The sequence below is a fragment of the Pyrgilauda ruficollis genome, unplaced genomic scaffold (assembly GCF_017590135.1).
Source record: "Pyrgilauda ruficollis isolate IOZ18807 unplaced genomic scaffold, ASM1759013v1 scaffold28, whole genome shotgun sequence".
NCBI lineage: Eukaryota > Metazoa > Chordata > Aves > Passeriformes > Passeridae > Pyrgilauda > Pyrgilauda ruficollis.
In genome coordinates this window covers 7,707,246-7,715,681 of record NW_024524155.1, presented here as the reverse complement: position 1 = coordinate 7,715,681, position 8,436 = coordinate 7,707,246, and positions in this window count along the sequence as shown.

Genomic DNA, 8,436 nt, shown 5'->3' with positions numbered 1-8,436 from the left:
GCATTAGTTTTCTACTTGAAATAGCACTTACAGGCATGGCAATGGCAAATTATTGATCTATCTAACAAGTATCTGTAATAGCAAAATTCCATGCCTCTTTATACCTTTAGCAGCATCTAATGTTAGTTGAGTCCAATTTATGGAAACAGTTTTACAACCACAGCTGCTCTGAGTCCCAACTCAGCATTCAGAAAACTTGTGCCATAAATCTACACCTGTGCACTAGTTCTGAACTCATTGACAATGGAGCCCACCATTACAGCCTTGTGTATATAGAGAATTATGATGGTGACAGAGACTTCATTCCATCACTTTACTCAAAGTGCTGGCCAATAGAGTGCTGTGCTAAATTCTTTCCTTCTTTAATTCCATTAACATGGTTACAGTACTGATGCATTGGGTGATGTGTGCTTAAGACATCAAAATATCTGCAAGATATTTAGATGCCTACCTAACTGTCATTGACTCATAGTTGCTTGCCTAAATACCTTTGGGAGCTTGTGAAACTATTTCTTTGAGATAATGAAAAACGAAGGGGAAAAAAAATATCCAGATTGCTTTCAGACATGCTTATCAGAGCTGTACATACCTTTTGTAATACAAGCAATTTTTATCTGAGTGTTCAATAATTTTAAGTCTCTGGGATCTAGATATTGCCTACATCACATTAGCTTATATAGTAAAAAGACATATTAGAATTACTAAGTGGGATCTTTATAGACAAATACAATGTAAAGATGTAAAAATACAGTGGTTTATATTGTTCCTTTTAAATAGAAGATCTCAAGGCTTGTCTATGCATTACATACAGAAGTAACTGCAGCTGCTTTAGAACTGCAAGGGTGCTTTCCTGAATTACTCCCTAAAAGGCTTGAAGGAAGTGTTAATTCAAAATGTAAATGCTTAGGAAATTAATATACATTACATTTTCCATTGTTCTACATGAAGATATGTTATCTTCAAAGATATATTATAGTTCCCAAATCACATAAACTCTTCTTTGCCTTTATATTACCAGAATACAAATGGTTCAGAACATTATTATAATTATATACAGTGACATATTTCTTTAGTTGGGTAGCTGAATGAAATGCATGTCACCTCTTGATCTGTAGGCTGTAGCAGATCTGCTAACTGTGAGAAGTCACTGCCTCTGGGTTGATTCACAGTGAGGTTCTCACTTTGCTGAGAATATGCCATGTGTGAATAACACTGCATTCTCTTGCCATGTTGCATCTAAACTGTTGTAATTCCACTACATCTTTTCTCACAAAATGCTATGAAACAGTTAATGAAATGGAGAATAGTAGTTGTTCAGAAGGTGACATTATGTATTAGGATGAATCTAATCTTTTCAGTGCTCTCTTTTTGCCAAATCCACTAGATTCCCCTCATGGATTTGTATTGGGGGTTTTCTGGTTGATTAGTTGTTTGGGGATTTTTTTGTGACTAGCTGCACGTGGATGCACAATTTGTGTAGAAACTCAAATTGGGATGCACCTACTGTTAGGCTATGCATCTTCAGAAATGCAGAAATAGCTTTTTCCTTGTGAGTATATTAAGACAGTCATGAGCTGTTTTCATGATTGTTATGCTGCCTGACACACTGTTTCTACTATTAATATTGATGATTTCTAACTTACACTCAGAACACAGCCCTCACTCTTCCTACAATAGAATAATAATTTATTGATTTGATTTTGCTTGAAATATTATCCTGTTTCAAAGTAATTTTCCCCTGGGAGCTCCTGCACTGAAGGTGGCAATGGTGTGCAGATAAGGGGAACACAGACAAATCCCAGTGTTAACCTTCCGAACACTGGCTAAACAAATGATTGCAAAGTTCTACATGTGGGTGAAAAAATGCATGTCCTGGACTACAAGGTTGAGGAAAACCGTGGGACAGTGTTGGAGTCAATAGAAAGCCTCATCTCCTTCCTTATTCCACAGCTCCAATCTCAATTCCATTGCTTTCACATTTTGGAAACTGCTTCTTACTACTCAAGCCATGTGAGAAATATGTTACTGAATTTAGAAAGTAGTAAAGCTCTTCTGAGTACTGTAAAAGTGATGATGATTAATGCAAAAGTTGTAGTCAGCCCTTCAAATGCTCAGTATAGCTTCTTTCTTCCCTTGCTGTTGAAAGTAGAAAAGAAATAGGCACGACTGGAAGCTATAGGAGGACTGGTCACAGTAAATGGTGTTTGTGCAGACTGTTCCTCCCTACTTCAGCTGTTCTATAGCTGCAATAATCCCCACATTTAATAGGCTGCTGATACGATATATTGCATTGCAAAACACTGAAAGGAACAGCTGCTGTTAGTGGAATACTTGGTTCTAAGAAATGTGGAAGTTTTCAGTCAAAATGGGTGGTAAGACAATGCTTCTGAGACCAGCATGAATGTCTTTGGTGTGGATGGCCCGTGATCCTGCCCCACTGGCTGATGAGGCCACTGTCAGGTCTGTGGGAGGTAAGGTCAGAGTGCAGGATAATCATTCTTCCACGTAGCTGCATTTGTTCTACTGGTCCTGCTGAGTAACAAGCAAATATGCAGGCTAGGCAGCAACACAGAAAATAATCTGAACTCTTGCCCAAGATCTCTGTGTCTTCGAAGTGCAAAGCTTTGTAGCTTTATTTTTTATATCTGAAGGCTTCAAACAAAGGAACATTAGTGAAACAAACATATACATAAAAATGTGGGTGGTTTGGCTCTATTTTCCTTTTCTTTCTACTCAAGCAGTGCAATTTTGCACCTTGCATGTGAAGGTGTGGTTTAATATATTTCTTCCACTCATTTATCCCTCATTCTGTATTCAAGCTAGGGAGTCCCATCTATTTATTGTTACCCTTCTCATGTCAAAGCCATCTATTTGATCTTTCATTTGTATTTGAAGTGTTGGGGTTTTCCTGTTCCCTTCTGACCTCACCACTAACATGGTTGCCCATACTTATGTCTCTACGCTCCGGATATTGATCGTCCTTCATCTGTTGCCTCTCATTTTCCCTTTCTGGATATTTTGTGTGCTACTCTTCCTCCGTGGCTGCTGCTGTGTTCTTTTGCAAAGTGACTGTGCCACTGCAGCGGCACTGCATTGCCTTGCCAGGCGGGACTCTCACACGGGGCATGGGCGCTCATGCCCAGCGGGGCTCCCTGCCGTGTTTGCCGTCCCCGGGCAGCCCCGGGCGCTCCCAGTGTTACCCAGCCTGTGGGTGACACACGGCCGAGGTGGCAGAGGCTGTCCCTGTCCAGGGTCCTGAAAGCTGGCTAGGCTGGCTCCTGCCGCCTGCCTCCTCCTTTCCTTTCGTGGCTCTGCTACTGGTGTTAATGGCAAAGAAACGGAGGTATCTTTGAAAGCTAACTCCCAAATTTCCTGTTTAATATGGGGGAAAGTTATCAAGTGGCTAAAATAGAGTTTCATGTATCTATCAAGTAAGAAATCTTTGAAAAATGACATGAGGGAAGAGAATAGTGCTGCTTAAAATGAACTTGCTGGCTTGTTTTTATTAATCAGGCTTGCTATTTTTGTCAGATATCAGCCTCTGATCTTATGAGCATTCTTCAGGGACATAATGGAAAAACTGAGAGCCAGATTGTAATTCTCTCATGAGTATGATGCAGGAGTAATTGAACTGAAGTCAAATTAAACTAATGTGAAACAGATGTAAGTGGGTTCAGACAGACTCAGCACTCTGCAGCTTTAGTTAATATTTTCTTACAAGGCAAAAAAAAAAAATATTCTACAATATACTAACACACTAATAATGTACATGTGAGAGAACTACTACTCTATAGTCCCTGCTGGCCATACAAAGTGACTGATGTAAAAGGTGTCTGAAAGCAGGAGTCTGGCTAGTGAGGAATGGGTACCAGAAAAGAGCCAAGAATGGTGAAGATGATTACAACCAGTGAACCAGGTACCCCCGTCCTCTTCTGGCAGTTAGGTGATTGATGTGTTAGGATGTGAGAAGCAGGATCATAGTGTATTCTGTTTAGTGTCACTGGCCAAAGGAACTGCAAACAGGTTGTGGTACCATCCCAGCATAGTTTATTGGTTTCCTCAGGCAGATTCACTGTTTTCACTGAAACCATTTCTGCCAATCAGCAAATTTTCTGTTCTGAGGATTAATCCATGAAGTAAGGAAAACGTGGCACTTCATGATGTAACTTAAAAACTGATAAGAAACTCTATGCAATAAAAGACAATAAAAATAACAGGTTGCCTTTCCTTGCATAGTCCCAATTCTTAGTTAACTCTCTGATTCCTAATGAACTAAACCTTCTGAAAACTACTTGAACAAGAAATTTTCAGGTTATCCTAAAGAGGAAGCTTTAAATGCTTTCCTTGACAGAAAGCTTCCTGGAGAATAAAGAAATTATAAAAGGATTCTGCATTGAATCATGTCCAGATTAATACTACTGCAGAGTATGGGTCAATAGAACATAAAGAATAGGATGCAATTCACTTGAGTTGCTCTCTTGGTCTCAGTATAAGTAACAGCACTCCTGTGGCAATAAACTGAATGAAGAATAAACGTCACAATTAGAAACACCAGATTTCAAACAACTATATAGGTAACCATAAATGGAGTAGTTATATACACAAATGAGTACATTGTTAAGTGATGACACAAAGACTGTCTAGACTTCCATCTAGCTCTGTCTCATTTCTTCAGAGCATCTAAGAAATGGAATGAACAAGTTACAGATGATTTCTATCTGCTATCAAGGATCAAGTTATTTTTCCATTCACGCTCACTAGATTTAAGTAGGTATAAGAGGTACTTATTCATCTGTTTTTCTATGGCTTTCTTTGAATTACATCAATTTCACTTCTAAATCAGTCATACCATGTTACTAATGAACAGTAAAAGGGTACTTAGCATTTTATTCTTTTTTCAATGAGATGGCTTGTAATAGAAGGCCTTTTATCATTTGTGTTGTGGCTGTCACAGGCCTTGTCCTGTAAGGCACTGATTTTCAACTAACTTCAGCTCTGAGGACTTTAAGGACTTTATGTCTGAACAATAAACCCTGAATGAAAAGTAAGAATTTAGGAAGACCAGTCAAATCAAAAAAGGTACTAAAATAGGTTTCTTTTTCTTGGTGATTTTTCATTTAAAAATTAAATACTACTGAATCCACTTAGCTTATAAAAGTTGACAGAATAACAGCTTGAAACACTGTAGCTTCAAGGCACCAGTTCTCCCTGTCATAAGAATATGACATCACTGAGGGGTGAAAGGCCTTTTATTTGCATAAGATAATAGTTACGTTTCTATGCAGCAGCTGTGCTGTCAGTGAAAGATGCCAAATTTATCTCTGGAGTAACCCCATTGATTTTAAATGAGTTACTTTGGGAATAAATTGGCCCACTTCATAAAATTGAAGGTTTGAGGCACTGAAATAATTGAGCAAGTTTTCCACGATCATAACATGGTTAAAAAAATTTGCAAAACAATTACATGATGCCATGCATTTATTTATTTATTCCCTGATAGACCACAACTGATTTGCCACAAGATTTCTCAGTCATATAGTTAGAGCAAGTGTGTAGAGCTTACAGACATTTTTTGGGAATAAGGGAACATTAAGGGGATACAAGAAACATGAATATTGTGTCATTATTATCTATTTAGTTTTACAGTAAGTCAAACAATTGTGAGATGTCTCCATCAGGTCATTTTCATGACAATTCCTCTTCTTTAGCCAATAACAATCAGGATGCATTTCTGGTAATAAACCTGAAGTATTCACCTCCAGGCTATAGACTGCTTGCATGTTTTAGGAGAAATTTAATGCTGTCAGCTTGTCAGTGGACTGTTTCAGTTTGATTATCTTAGGTGAGTTCTCAGTGGACAGGTGTCTGTGGCAGAACACACACTTCATCAGTTAGCTGCTGATAGTTGTGGTGGAGGGACAGGGTAGTGCTTGGGTTAGGGTGACACAGTTGAGTAATATTTGTCTTCATGTTAGGTTTTCCCTGGTAATATACAAGGAAGATGCCAGTAAGCTGGAAACTTTTGCATGCTAAGGAAAAATTATTTACACACATACATATATATTATACATGTGTGTGTATAAATACATGAATTGTTCTTTATTCATACATATTTGATAACTGGTCTTGTTGGGGGTTCAGAAAGCTTCTGAAGCCTTTTAGGTTAACCATAATTCAAGCAATTAACAGAGCCTACGCTCACTTTTGTTCCCACTCAGTTTGCAGAAGTAATGTCAGCAGAAATCCCAAAGTGTGTTCAGAATGCATCATGGTTTACTTGAAAGGAAATACCTTCTGCTTGTGATGTCATCATTGCAATCATCTCAAATTCAAGTCTGACTGAGCAGGCTCATTATCATTCTTACCATGTCCTCCCTTAGAGCAGCCTCTCCCTCCTCCTCCTGTACAGCACAAAACAAGAGCCACAGGGGTGCTTAGATTAGGGGAAGGAGAGACTCCTAGCACCTCCCCCAAGAAAACTTGCTGCATTACTTCCATCTAGTTTATTCAAACTACGTGCTGCTTTACAGGACCTTACTTTACACCACTGCTAAATGAAAGTGTGGATTCCCCAGTACTGATTTCCTCTTCCTGTTTGGGGTTGAACAAAGACTAGGAGAAAGCATGGATTTAGTTTCACAATGTGGATGTGAAAAGAGTGTGCCAATCTTCACTGTAAGAGTTTCCTGAGGAGAGTCACACATTTTAGCCTGCTTTGGGTTTGGATGTTTTTTTTTTCTTCACTAGGGCAGATTTCTCCTTTTTGGTCTTACAAGATTAGCTCAGAGCAACAGATAGAAACAACAGATAGAAAAACAACAGATAGAAAAGAAAAACAGAAAAAGGACAGATGAGAAAAAAGTACATGGAAAAAAGCAGAGCACAAATTATCACAGGCACCTGGTTTAGATCCCAACCACATTTCCTGAAAATTCGGAAGGTCTGTGGACCTCTGGACTGATTCTGGTATGGGTCTCTAACCATGACATATGAGAATTTGTGGATCTGTCCACTAAACCACCCCCTGTAGATGATCCCCTTTACACAAAGAGTTGATTTCCACGGTGGAAGAGAATAGGCAGGACAGGGTTAACGTCACACAGTTTTCCTTCAGGCCCCCAGAGGGGCTGGGGTTTTGTTTTCCTGGCTAAGGGAGGGGAGCTGGGGCATGAATTGTAACTAGAACTGGGGACCTTTCTGGTGTTACTAGCCCGTTTTGGGTTTGAGGGAAAGCCTGGAGAATGAGGAAGAGGAAGGAGAATGCAGATTTGGAAAGAAGCAAGTGCCTGGTAATTGCACAAGTGTTCTCCGTTTCCCCGAAGGCCCCTGAGAGCTTAGGGCAGCTTCGAGGAGCATCCAGCCTCCTGCCCCCTCCCTGCAGCTTGGCCACATCTTACAGCCCCGCTGTGCCAGGCATCGCCTTGACGCGGGGTCTGTCCCTGTCCACAGTGCGGATCGGGACAGAAAGGGGTGCAGGGGTCCCCTGGCTTTCGGGGTACCCGGTCCTGGTCCCCAGAGCCTGCGGGGGCTCGGACGATCCCCTGCCCTTCCCCTCCCCCTGCGCTGCAGAGCCTCTGGATGCTGCCGTACTCCTGCCATGTGCTGCCGCCGCCGCTACTGCTGCTCGTAGCTTATTCGAGCGTGTCTCCGGCTGCAAACTCCGCCAAACAAGGCTGCATTCCCCTCCCGGGAAGGATTCCTCGTGAGTACCAGCCGGAGCCTGCCCCCTCCCTAGGCACCCGCCACTGCCTCTTACAAAGGGACTCGCAGGCTCTCCCCACCCCCTTTTTATGCCAGTGCAGAGAGGGGCTCCGTGAATTCCCTCCAAAGCTATAGGGTGGCTCCCTCCTCCTCCTTCTCTTCTTCCTGCTCCGGCTCTCCTGGGCGAGCCAGGCTGCTGCTGCATTGAGCCGGGGTGGTCCCCAGCCTCGCCCCTGCCTCGCCCCAGCCACGCTGCCGCGGCTCACGCCCCATGGCTGACTTTTGCCACCCCTCTAGTGCCCGGGGCTGAACTGAGGTGCGCCCATTTTTGGGGGATAGCTGAGGCCAGGGAGCTTGTGCACGTGTGGGAGGTGTCTCTGGGGGCGTGGGGGGCTGGACGACTCCCCGATCCTTGCAAGCCTGCATTCTCTCCAGCCCGGGTCCCCCTCGGGTGGGCGCAGCAGAGGGGCCGCGCTGCAGCGGGGACCCCGCCACCCTGACATCTGCAGGTGGACGGGGCAAAACAGCTGCGGGAAGCTGCCCAGGAGCCAGCAGCACCCTGGACCCGCTGCCTACCTCAGCTTGCTCCGTTCCTGCTCCTCCAGACTCTCTCCTGTCCTCAGTCCATCTCTTATACCCCTCTCTGTGCTGGGGTGCCTGCAAACCCCTCCACTCCACTCCCCTGCCCGCCCCTCCCCACCTTCTTCGATTTATTTGTGTATTTCTTTCCTTGGC